Source organism: Microcebus murinus, chromosome X, assembly GCF_040939455.1.
Source record: "Microcebus murinus isolate Inina chromosome X, M.murinus_Inina_mat1.0, whole genome shotgun sequence".
NCBI classification, from domain to species: domain Eukaryota; kingdom Metazoa; phylum Chordata; class Mammalia; order Primates; family Cheirogaleidae; genus Microcebus; species Microcebus murinus.
The window spans coordinates 104638623-104652666 of record NC_134136.1 but is presented as its reverse complement, the minus strand read 5'-3'; the positions used below and the strand labels follow the sequence as shown (position 1 = coordinate 104652666).

Below are 14044 nucleotides of genomic sequence, written 5' to 3'. Positions count from 1 at the left end.
AGATTCCCTTTCTCATGATGGAGGAGTAGCTCCTCTGGGAACAACCTCTCCACAGAAAACAACTTGAAATGCTGGGCAAAATTCATAATACAAAGAGAGATGACATAAGAGCTGGAAAATGGGCTACACATGTACTCGCCATCAAATTGGTACTGACTGACTAAAACTAGGGTGCTCAAAAAACGGTAGTGTTGGCCGGGCGCGGTGGCTCACGCCTGTAATCCTAGCTCTCTGGGAGGCCGAGGCGGGCGGATTGCTCAAGGTCAGGAGTTCAAAACCAGCCTGAGCAAGAGCAAGACCCCGTCTCTACTATAAATAGAAAGAAATTAATTGGCCAACTGATATATATATGTAAAAAATTAGCCGGGCATGGTGGCACATGCCTGTAGTCCCAGCTACTTGGGAGGCTGAGGCAGGAGGATCGCTTGAGCCCAGGAGTTTGAGGTTGCTGTAAGCTAGGCTGACGCCACGGCACTCACTCTAGCCTGGGCAACAAAGCGAGACTCTGTCTCAAAAAAAAAAAAAAAAACGGTAGTGTTCAACAGGGATTTGGGGTGGAGACTCACATCTTAAGGATGTGGCGAGCATGGGGGGGGGGAAGGGATTACCTCTATCCCTTTTTAGGGAGAGGCAAAGATATACACTGTAACCAAAATGTCTAAAAAAAATCTGTTATCGGGAGGTGGACAGGTGGAAGGGGGAGGAGGGAAAGGGTGTGTACTTACACGGTGGATTCAGTGTGCATCACATAGAGGCTGGACACTCTTGAAGCTCTGGCATAGCGGCGTCGGGGGGTGGGGGGACAGGGGCAAGACATGTAACCATAACAACATATGTACCCCCATAATACGAGGTAATAAAAAAAACCCTAAAAACTAAAGACAATTAAAAAAACTAAAAAATAAATTTTAAAAAAATAGCATCTTAAAAAAAAAAGAAATGCTGAGCAAAATATAAAAAACCACCTGGAGCCAGTGGAGAGTAACTAAAATCAGGCAGAGATTAAAAGAGAGTCTAGGTCAGTCGGCGCCGCGTGCGGGCTGGTGGCTCTGTGGCGGCGGCGGCGGCGGCGGCGGCGACTGGTCTCCGGCACCATGAGCGGCTTCAGCAGCGAGGAGCGCGCCGCGCCCTTTACCCTCGACTACCGAGTCTTCCTCAAAAATGAAAAAGGACAATATATATCTCCATTTCATGATATTCCAATTTATGCAGATAAGGATGTGTTCCACGTGGTAGTTGAAGTACCACGTTGGTCTAATGCAAAAATGGAGATTGCTACAAAGGACCCTTTAAACCCAATTAAACAAGATGTGAAAAAAGGAAAACTTCGTTATGTTGCGAATTTGTTCCCTTATAAAGGGTATATCTGGAACTATGGGGCCATCCCTCAGACTTGGGAAGACCCGGGACACATAATGATAAACATACTGGCTGTTGTGGTGACAATGACCCAATTGATGTGTGTGAAATTGGAAGTAAGGTATGTGCAAGAGGTGAAATAATCAGGGTAAAAGTTCTGGGCATATTGACTATGATTGACGAAGGGGAAACTGACTGGAAAGTCATTGCCATTAATGTGGATGATTCGGATGCAGCCAATTATAATGATATTCACGATGTCAAACGGCTGAAACCTGGCTACCTAGAAGCTACTGTGGACTGGTTTAGAAGATACAAGGTTCCTGATAGAAAACCAGAAAATGAGTTTGCTTTCAATGCAGAATTTAAAGATAAGGACTTCACAATGGGTATTATTAAAAGCACTCACGACCATTGGAAAGCATTAGTGACTAAGAAAACAGATGGAAAAGGAATCAGTTGCATGAATACAACAGTGTCTGAGAGCCCCTTCAAGTGTGATCCCAATGCTGCCAAAGCCATTGTGGATGCTCTACCACCACCATGTGAATCTGCCTGCACAGTACCGACAGATGTGGATAAATGGTTCCATCACCAGAAAAACTAATGAGATTTCTCTGGAATACAAGCTGATATTGCTGCATCCTATTCGTCTGGAAGTATTAGATGTAAAAGTAGTAGCTTTTCAAAGTTTTAAATACATAGAACTCATCTAATGAAAGCAAATTCTGCTGTGACCAACCCAATACATTCAGAATGTTATCAGTCTAAAGCGTTTTTCATATCTCAACTAAGATAACTGTAGCACATGCTTAAATATGAAAACAGTTGTAATTTGGGAGTCATTTGTGAATAGATATACAAGAAGAGCACATATGGATGTATATGTTTACTATGTGTTAGGAAATAAAATTATTTTGCTGAAACTTGAAAAAAAAAAAGAGAGAGTCTACACTTGGAAGTAGGAAATGGAATCGGATAAGTTTCCCCTTTCATAGATTTTTGCTGAGAAGAGGCTTCAGTTAGTCCCATGGAAGGTGGCTAAAACTGGAATAGAACACATGCAATCGTACTGGCTTGAAGAAAAATAAAACAGAGGTTAAGTGACCACAGCAGCTGTAAAGTAAGGGAGAAATATCAGAAAGGAGAAATCCATTAGGGGCATTCCAATTCTGCAAGTAAATTCTACCCAAATCTCTGGCTGATCTCTGATCTATGTATGTGCAAGGCAAAGTCCAAGCAACCCAAGTAAGGTGAAAATAACTAAACAAAGATTTTAGCTTCTGGTCACTGCAGGGGAGACAGAGTTTGGAGTTTGAGTCCATCCAAGTTAACTGTGTAATAATACTAAAAAAGAACCATACTATTTGCAAAAAACATAACAAAATCCAGAGTCTGTGCATGCCCCAGCATCTCCCAGTTATGTTATATAATACTAACTTTTCCTTTGGTGTATCATTGGACTGAGTGCGTGTGTGTGTGTGTGTGTGTGTGTGTGTGTTTTAATGCAGTTTCTTGATGAGTGTTTCATTCTCAGTCACTGTGCAAAATTTGAGGGGATGCCAATCTTAGCTAGTAGAATGATTATTTGGGAAGTCTCATTTCTGGGAGTGTACACATGTATGACTCTTAGAACAGTGATTAAAATGTATGAAGCTCTTTGATTTTCATTCAACTCTAGATGATCAAGTAGCCAAAAATATGGAAAGACTATACAATATACATCCCTTTATATTCTCTGTGCCTCACTTTACTCATATGGCAAGTGGGGACAATAATAGAACCTAGCTCATAGATACAATGGCATAAGTAAGAAAATTCATATAATTTTTTAGTTCTGTGCTTGGCACAGAGGAAGCACTCAATAAATGTTAATGCCATTGATTCCATAATTATTCTCTCTTTACTCTGGCAGAATGTTCCCCAAGAGTATTTTTTTAGTCATTCCACAAGTATTTGGTGCCTAGCATTTTCCAGGCACTGTCTTAAACACTGGATTATCAAAGACATGCTTTGAATTGTCAATGAAAGTATAACAGGTTTGTACTAAACACAGATCTGATCAAGTACCCGATAGATGCCTGGGTCAGGGGTTTGGAGGGTCCAGGTCATTCAGCTGATTTAAGTCTAAGTGGTTGTTTTTGTCTCCTATAGCAAAACCATGGGCCGCCTAAACTTGCTTATATTGACATATTAGTTATCTCTGCCCTGTCAGGCTGCTTATCCCACAGTTTTAAGAACACACCATATTTGTTCCACTTTGGATTCTCCTTCTATGCCACTTTCTGTCCATGTCCACAGAACCAACACACAAGCCTGCTACAGACACCAGGATAAGCAATACAGAGATGTGAGTGCTAGTGAGATACAGAAAATTAAATATACACACACATACACACACACACACACCAGTAGAAACTGCCATAAAAATGCTTTTGAGGCAGAAATGAAATGACACTTCCTAGCAAAGATATTGGAAATCACATGAAACAAATGGATGAGCCACACACTGCAAATTCCAGCTGTAGCACTGAATCAAAAGACAGTTTTCTGATCCACAAACGAAAGAATTGTTGGGAAAATACAGGTTTGTTTTTGTCATATCAAATGGCAACTTCAATCAGTGGTGGTGCCCGAATTAGCTGCAGAATTGAGTATAGATGGTTAATCGTCACTGGGTAAGCATCCTAAGGTCCTTATGGGCATATTTTATAAACAGAATGCTAAAACTTTCAAAATTGGCTTGATGGTAAGGAAGAGAGAATAGAGACCTAGATTTGTTTATTTGACTTGAATAGTCTGTACTATCTGAGATGGCAGAGATTTATGCACCTGCATGAGAAATCAACACATGAAACCTCCTGTAGTAATAAGCATGACTTCAGTACATCTTTTTGATTTTCACACAGGAAAGCCTTTGAAGGCCAGGGCAATACAAAGGTAAGGTATTGATATCTTTATTCAAGCTTTGCCCTGTGTGATTAGAGATTGTCCTTCCCTGGATCTCACACTAACCCTAGACAGTTACCATCTCTCTAATTTAACAGAACTTCATAGTTTTATGGATTACTCTAAATCAAAGGTCAAACAAACATTTTCTGTAAAAAGCCAAGTAATAAATATTTTAGGATTTATGGGCCACATACTGTCTCTGTTGCATATTTTTCTTGTTGTTGTTTTTTTTTTTTTTAGAACCCTTTAAAAATGTACACAACATTCTTAGCTCAAGGGCTATACAGAAACAGATGGCTGACTGGATTTGGCTTTTGGGCCATGGTTCGCCAGCTCCCCTACTAAATCATTTAAAAAGTTGACATGTGGGTAAGAAATGTACGTAGAGGTATGTATACAATCTAACACACACATATGCTTTCACACACATTAGGTACATGAAATTGTTCTTTCTTTCTCAGTAGAAAATAAATTCCTCCTGTGCAGAGACTTCACTACTACTTTTTTCAGTTCTCTAAAACAGCAAGAAATGAATTCTACACAGTAGGTCTCAATAAATATGGACTGACAGATTATTATAAAGAAAATAAACTATTTTCAAAGACCATGACCAGGGAAACTCTCAGTTTCACTTTTTCAATAGAAAAAAATGACAATTCTTTTTCTACTTAACATCTAGGAATATGTGCCTTTTAACATGCAAGTCTACGTGTACCTGATAACTCTGTTATCCTTATCAACAATGATATTACTATTTTAATGTCTTACATCATAAATTAGGGTTTTCAAAATGTTTTCTATATATTATCCCATATTAGTATTGACATCAGTAATACTGTGCGTTTCCACAGATAATAATATTTTCACATTAAGACAAAAACAGTAAACAGATTTAGAAGCTCCAGATTTCCTGATGCCAAAAATCAGCTGGAATAATAGCTCCAAATCTACCTTTATCACCACAAAGAATTAAAAAAGCAAAAAATATGGAAGATATAGGTTTTTTTCTACATAAATGTCTAGGTATCTGATTTGGCATAAGAAAAGGATTGAAGATTTCAGAGAAGGAAATGTATATAAGAATTGGAGTCTCGCTGCTAACTTTCTATTTTATGAATTTTTTTGTCATATCTTGACTATATAATCTAGTTGGGCTCTTCTGCCTCTGGGCTTTATTTATTTATTTATTTACCATCACTGCATTGAAGGGCCATGTATTCCTGTCATACATTTTTTAAAACCACGGCTGAGGCATTTTCACTTTCAGTACTATAATAAACATTTTATTATTGAACTCCAGGATGTTCTCCTTTCCTCTAAATATATCTAAAGTTATGTATCACTAAGGATAAAATATATTCTTCCTGGCTCAGAAAGTTTTTATTTACTATAGTTCAAAATGCCAGCATTATGAGATAAGCTATCATACAAGATGTTGACAACAAGAGTCAATATTCACCTATCCAGTTTGTGCTCCACAATTTTTTGTGCTATTATTCACAGTTGGCACACACGGTTATCATATATTTCCCTTGAAATCACCACCTCATTCCACTTATGGCTTCAAAGGCAATTTTCAGGGTTGATAAATGAAAGGAATGGAACACAGTGAAATGCCAACTCTGTCTCATTGTCATTGCCCGTTTATGTTAGTTCTTGGTCTTGTTCTAGTGCCAACTTCACCAGTGCATCATTCTACCAGTCCTACACTCAGCAAACTCATTTGTCTCTTTTTCCTTCCTTCTCTTCCCTAAAGTATACAGGAATAACATTTTTAATATGTATCAATAACCCCTTTAACAAAGTAGAAGCTCTCAATTAGTTCTAAAGTTACTTTCAAACACCTGTTCTATGATTTCAAGGTCTTTCATAATTTGACGCTTCTTACTGGCTAAGTTAATATATTTTATACACAAACAATACATCCTATAGAGCTTGTAGGTAAGGTTCATTTCCAGAGAGTGCAGCTCACTATCTGTTGCTCATAATGGACACACTGAGTTCAGAATCTACTAGAGGAATAAAAACAAATTTGAAAAACCCACAAAAGTCTTTCCCCATGGAGCCTCACATTTAATACACAACAGCCATACCTCAGATAAACATTCAGAAGTTCATTCTTTCTTCTGTCTCTATTTCTTTTAGATTCTAAAAGTGGGATCAATTAAGCCCTGGAACCATTCCAAGAGCTGTATCTTCAGATTCTTCAGAGCGAAACATCCATAGGTCATATCAAATTTTTCTCATCATGATGGACAGCTATTGTAGCTTCATTTTAATGTGCTATTATGCTAACAAATGCTCTTTTTATATTTTTCTCTGTCTAACCAGTTAAGGATAAAGAACATCTTGCCATGTTTATCCTAAAATAATTTTTCTACCTTTTTGTTAACTTTACTTCACTGACACCAAAGACTTTACATGTATTCTGCATCCACCAACTTGACTCATGTGTTTTTTTTTCTCCCAGAACCCCTCTTCTCCTTCACTTATTTCAGTTCTTCAGAATCCCAAACTCACCATGCAATCTTCTGTTCCAGTTAATCTATCACATAACAATCCACCCACAATTTAGTGGCATCAAACAACAAACATTTTTATTATGCTCAAGATTTTATGGGTCAGGAATTTGTGCAGGCCCTACGAGAGATAGATCATTTTCATTCCACAATGACTGGAGTCTCAGCTGGGTGGTTTGGGTGACTAGAGATGTCTGGGATGGCTCAGTTGGGGTCTTACATCTGAGGTCTCAGCTCTGGCTGCTGGTGATGTTTCTTCTTCATCTCCACATCACATCTGATGGAGCTGGATTGTCCAGGATAGCTTCGTCATTCACACGTCTGGTGTCTGCACAGGGGTGGCTGGAACATTTAGGTTGGCCAAATCTCTCTTCATGAAGTATTTCCATGTGGTTAGTTTGGACTCTCTAACAACACAGAAGTCTCAGGATACTCAGACTTCCTTCACAGTGGCCAGATTCCCCCAGAGCATTAAGAGAGTGAAAAGGCAAGCAAAAAGTGGTAGAATAGTGTATATTTATAATACATATAACTGACAAAAGCTTTTATCTTGAATATATTTTTTAAACTACTAATCCTTAAGAAAAAGAGAAACAACCCCATAGAAAAATGAGTTAGAGAACTGAATGAATGCTTCACAAAACAGGATTACATAATGGACAATAAACATAGGGAAGGACTTCAGCTTCACTGATTATCAGAGGAATGCAACTGAAATGCAGTATGACACTATCAGCAACCCACGAGAATGGCTAAGATGAAAACAACTGGTTACACCAAGTGAAGGATGTGCAGAAGCAGGCATTCTCATACACTGCGGGAGGTAAGTAGACCATAAACACTGTGGAAAACAGTTTGGTATTTTCTACTAAAGTTGAAGATGCACATTCCTTATGACCTAGTAATTCAACTCTTTGAAAATAAATAAACCACAAGTCCACACATGGACGAATCTCACAGACATCATTCTAAGCACAAAAGAATGTACATAAATGTGTGATTCTATTTAAATAAAGTTGAAAAAATCTGTAAAACTATGCTATCATGTTTAAGAATTCATGAGTAGACTGAAACATTATAATGAAATATAGGGAAGTAGTTACCATACAAGTCAGGATAATGGTTACCTTTGGGGAAAACAAGAATAGACATAGGGAGGGAAGATGAGGGTGACTTCCGGGGTCCAAAAATATTTCATTTCTTGGACTAGGTGGTGGTTACGCTGGTGTTTGTTTTATGATAAGTCACTGAGTGGTATATCCTTACGTTGTGCACTTTTTAGTATGCATGTTGCATTTTATAACTAAAAAGATTTAAAATAGAATTAAATTAGCTCTACAGCTCTGTTTCTTGTTTTTTCTTACATGATCTTTGCCTGGATGGCTGTAGTACTTGCTATCTTATTTTGTTTTGTTTGCTTTTTTAATTTCATAATTTTATGAGTTCAGTTTTCCTAACCAGTTAATTACAAGAGGTTCCTGTAAGTGGGGAGGGAAAAAATAGCATTCTAGTTAAGCTGATTTTCACTGGGCAGCCACTTTCAGTTGCCATAAAGCCAGGCTGCATCATGAAAATATGCTTTGCTTTTGTGATTCTTCACATAGCCATTCACTGCCTCACTTCTCTGAACTAACTGAATCAGGCAAGAAACAGGGCCTGGGGAGAGAATTAAGATGAGGCTTCTGCTACCACCTGGCTGTCCTTATTTTGCATTCTATTTTATACAAAAAGTAGTTTTTGATGAGGCATGTGTTCCTCACCTTCAATAAATGTATTTTTTGTCTGTGATTTCTGAGAGCCGCAGTATACTCAGCCATGTACATACCAGAACATGTATTTTACACACAAGAAATAGACCTGTGGTAGGTTTTGTCTTAGCTGTTCCCAGATGAGGTGTGTGCAAGCCTTTTCCCAAGTCCTTTCCCAGCCACTGGAAATCCATTTTTTATTTGGTTATTTCTTCTTTCACAGAGAGAAGTCCTTAAGTTACTTTGACATATTTCCAAGTGAGAAATTATGCAACACATCTAACATCAACTATTGATGGGCATATAACAACCACCCAAATAAATATTCTTTTTTTCTTGCAAGTTTCTTGTTGCAAAGAAACTAAACTGAAACACAAAATAATTATACTTAGGACATTTTCTTTTCTTCTTTCAAAGACAAACATGTTTTTTAAATCCTGATAATAGTAAAACATTCTAGTACAAAAAAGGGAGAGAGCTGAATATTAAGATCTTGCTCTGCTTGGAGATTCTCTGGGTGCACATTATTGCCAATTTAGTCTAATCTGTTCCTAGGTATACCCTAAAATAGAAAGAACTTTCAATGTAAATGTCGGACTGGTGGACCATACTATCCCTTCGATTAGGAGACTCCAGGGTATAATGAGAAGAAGCTATTAGAGATGACTATTTCTACATCACAACACTTTTTGGAACCAGTGTTTTGTGAAAGAATAAACACCTTCATGCTGGTATGAATGGTGGTTTCTTAACAGTGAAGCTGTGATGCTTCCACAAATGGCTTTAGCAAATGGTTTCTTTTGAACTTGCCTGTTTATTGTCACTTTAACCAGTTCTACAACACTAGGTAATTGAGACATGGTTCTTGCCCTTACTGTCATGTGAAGTTCACTTAGATATGAGACTATAGGTTCTGAAGTTAGAGCAACTTGGCTTAAATCCCAAATCAATCACTTGCTAGCTGTGTGATACTTGGTAAGTTACTTTACCACTGAACCTCAGTTTCCTCGTTGATAAAGTGAAGAAAAAATAAGACCTATTTTATGGATTGTTGAGAGTTTTTAAAGTAACAACACTCATGTTTATATCTTTTAGTGTTATGCTTCACACATAGTATGTGCTCAATAAATATTAACTATTGTTATTTTTCCTAATATGCTTATTATTACAAGGAATTGACTTACTATAATACGCAGGCCCACATAATACAGTGAAAGTAAAAATTATAGTAACTGAAGCCAAAATGGGTTGCTAGGCTAGAAGAGGGTCAAGCACTATGAAGGATCCAAAATTGCACCTTACTTAAAAGCTAACAAGGTAGGTTGCCACAGTTTCAAGGATGTTTGCAGAAGACTGAGACTCCTGAATCATAGACAAAAGACTTTATTATTCACAGCACAGTAAGCACCATGAGCATCATGTTTGTGCTGATTTCTCTTGCCCCCTCCAAGTCTCCTGGGGGCATATGGAATATTCCAGAAGAATGCTACACATGCGATGGGTTCATATCACACTTGACCCTTATGCTTAGCCAATCCCAATCTTTTAAAGAGGGTTCCTATCAAATATGCTCAATCTTTGTCCTGGAGGGAAAAATTATCTTTATTACTCTTAACAGCAAATAAATATTCCTTCTTCCACAGAAAGACACCATCTCTATTGTGCAAGGCTCTTTGCTATACAAACATCCTTGAAATGAGAATTTAAAATAAAAGATGCCAATGCCTCTATTTAGAAGATATACAGAAACATGAATTATTTCCCGAAAAAGAGAAACACAGGGTTTGGGAGGAAATAAGTAAAGAGGAGAGGATAAAAGAAATAGTGCAGAATAGTTTTTTTTCTTTTTAACTTTATATTGATGTATAATATACACATAGGAAAAGGCAAGTTTCATAATTATGTAGTTTAATCAACTTCCAAAATTGGACACATCCACATAAACAGTTTCCAGGTCAGCAAATAGCTGATTTCCAGCTCCCGGAAGACTCCCTTGTGCTCTCTTTCAATCACTAACTACCCCCCAGTGGTAACCACCACTGGAGGATAAACAGTAACCATAGCTTAGTTTTGCCTATTTTTTAACTTCATGTGAATGGAAGTGTAGAAATATATGTACTCTTGTGACTCGTTGTCTTTACGACTAATTCATTTTATTCAACATTATGTTTGTGATATTTATCCACACTATCACATGTATTTTTGATTGCTCATTTTAATTGTTGTGTACTATTTCATTATATGACATCATTACAATTTACACACTCTGCTGTTGATAGGCACATGGTTAGATTCTGGCTTTGGATTATTATAAATATTACTACCGTGAATATTCAAATACATGTAATTTGGTAAATATATGTTTGCATTTCTGTTGGGTATTGCTATGGCCTGAATTTTTTTGCTCCCTGCCCCCACAATGGTATATGTTGAAAACTTAACCCTCAAGGTGATGGTATTAGGAGGTGGGGCCTTTGGAAGGTGATTAGTGTCCTTATATAAGAGGACAGAGTAAGAAGGCACCATCTATGAACTAGAAAGTGAGCCCTCACCAGACACCAAATCTGCCAGCTCCTTGCTCTTGGACTTTGCAGCCTCCAGAACTGCGAGAAATAAATTTCTGTTGTTCATAAGTACCCAGTTTATGATATTTTTGTTGTAGCAGCCCCAATGGACTGAGACAAGTATCTATGAATAGAAATGCTGCACTTGAAAACAGTTTTGAAAGGGCTAAAATGTGCTAATGCCAAATCCTGATTTAAAAAAATACTTTTTCCTGGTTCTTTATTATTAGCCTCCAAAGACTATATCTGCCAGCTTTAAACAACATGCCACTCAACGGTCATGATTAAAATAATGGAGTTTATAGAACCAGCTAAATTAGACATTCTCATCAGCCCACATATGAAGTTTTAATTAAAACACATTCACATTAAGACTCCATCACTTCAATGCTTTTATTCACTTTTGCTGCAAAACAAGCAAGGAGGCAAAGATAGACTTGAGACATCTGCAGCATACATACCCAAAAGTAGAACAGACAAAACAGAAATGAAAGCTAATATAGAAAGAAAATACCTGTGACAGAAAGTCCCAGTTATGCTAGGAGAGAAACTTAAGAAGAAATTGGTATGATGAATATATTCCATATATTTGGAATACTCAATTGGCTGTGTAAGCAAACAAAATGGTGTGAAAAGAGTGAGTTTACTGGTTAGATTCACTGAGTCAAGGGAAAATATCACGTAAAAGCATCAATCCACAGAAGCAATTCCCTCAAAATAAGATTGTATCTGCCAGAATATAGAAAAATCAAGAAGTTTAAGAGTTGTAGCCAAATCTAGCACTGCACAGAGACATGAAAGGCAAATGAGAAAGCCATAAAAGGTAGAAACCAGGCCAGGTCTCTAAGGAGATCTTTTTAAAAAACACAAACCATACACATTACTTTATACGACGAATTCAAGAAACTAGAATCTGAGGCAGAAAAGTAATGCCACCTGCAAAAGATGCTGAAAAGTTCTAAAAGGACATTCTGTAGTTGTAACAGCTATGAGAATTAAATCTCCCTTCCCCCAAAAAGGATAAGGAAAGGACTCTGATAAATGTTCATTTAATACCCAGAGCAAATGGATTGTATTGATGGAAGTGAGTAGAGAATCCAATGAAACTGTCACTTTACCTACTTCTTTTTTTAAGTTTAATATTTCCTTGGTGCCTCACCACATTTTTGTTTCTCTTTTGAAAATACATAGGGAGGAAAATTTCCAAGAATAACAAAAAAGGGATAATTTCAGCAGAATGAATTTCAACTATTTTGGCCAATTGTGGAAAGGCCCTTCCCAGATGGAGAAAGCTCATTTCAACTTACACTTGAGCTGGTGTGGAAGAGGGCAGAGGCATGCCACAGGACCATTCTCTCAGCATCATATGAACAACTCTCGCATTAGGGAGTAGGGTATTCTTTATGGTAAAGTCAGTGGGAACTAAAACAATCATAGACTTGAAGACTGTTGGTGGGACTGCAAACTAGTACAACTTCTGTAGAAAGCAATATGGAGATACCTCAAAGAGCTAAAAGTAGATCTACCATTTGATCCAGCAATCCCATTACTGGGCATCTACCCAAAAGAACAAAAGACACTCTATAACAAAGACATGTGCACTCGAATGTTTATAGCAGCACAATTCACAATTACAAAGATGTGGAAACAACCCAAGTGCCCATCAATACATGAGTGGATTAATAAAATGTGGTATACGTATACCATGGAGTACTATTCAGCTGTAAGAAACAATGGTGATATAGCACAATCCATTTGCTCTGGGTATTAAATGAACATTTATCAGAGTCCTTTCCTTATCCTTTTTGGGGGAAGGGAGATTTAATTCTCATAGCTGTTACAACTACAGAATGTCCTTTTAGAACTTTTCAGCATCTTTTGCAGGTGGCATTACTTTTCTGCCTCAGATTCTAGTTTCTTGAATTCGTCGTATATTTTCCTGGATAGAGCTAGAACCCATTCTACTAAGTGAAATATCACAAGAATGGAAAAACAAGCGCCACATGTACTCACCATAAAATTGGTTTTAACTGATCAACACCTAAGTGCACATATAGTAATAACATTCATCTGATGTCAGGCAGGTGGGAGAGGGAGGAGGGGATGGGTATATACATACATAATGAGTGCAATATGTACCGTCTGGGGATGGACACGCTTGAAGCTCAGATTCAGGTGGGGCATGGGCAATATACGTAACCTAAACATTTATACCCTCATAATATGCTGAAATAAAGAAAAAAACGTTTTTATATAATTTATATTTACTACTGATTTAGAGCAAACCTGTGTTACTTTTGGTAATATAGCTATGTCAGCATCATCTGAGAATTTGGTAGAAATGCAAATTACTGGTTAGGACCCAGTAGTCAGAGTTTTAACAAGGCCTCCAAGTGATTCTGATTCATATTGAAGTTTGTGATCACTGTTCTAAAACATTCAAAGAATTCAGAAGAATGAGAGTTAAAAATGAAAGTCTCCATTAAACAATACCCATTTCTCTGGAGGTAACCTTGTTACATGTTTTGGGTTACAACCTAATAAAGCTTTTCTAGGCTTTAAAAATATACACATTTAAAACAGGTTTAGATATAAATATATTACAGATAGATAAATTAGCATATATATATATATTTTTGCTATTGATATCTCTGGTTGGGCCCACCCTTCCTTCATTTCTACTAGATATATTGTCTCCTAAAAGGTAAGATTCTCTAAGAAGAGTCTTGCCCTTTGAATTTTAGAAACTTAATTCTAGCATAATATAAAGAAGATAATAACTCAGAGAAAACCTTCTTTGGCTCAAGTCTAGATGAGTTTCTCTCTCTAGGCTTAGGGAAGAGGAGAGTCAGAGGGGAAGTCATGAGAGCTTACAGACTGGTGAGTCCTGAGAAGTGGCCCT

General features: G+C 37.4%; 1 pseudogene; it reads left to right on the top strand.

The window, feature by feature from the left end:
- The first annotated feature begins 1023 nt into the window (after positions 1-1023).
- LOC105867136 (inorganic pyrophosphatase pseudogene) lies at positions 1024-2285 on the top strand (annotated as a pseudogene).
- Positions 2286-14044: the final 11759 nt, after the last annotated feature.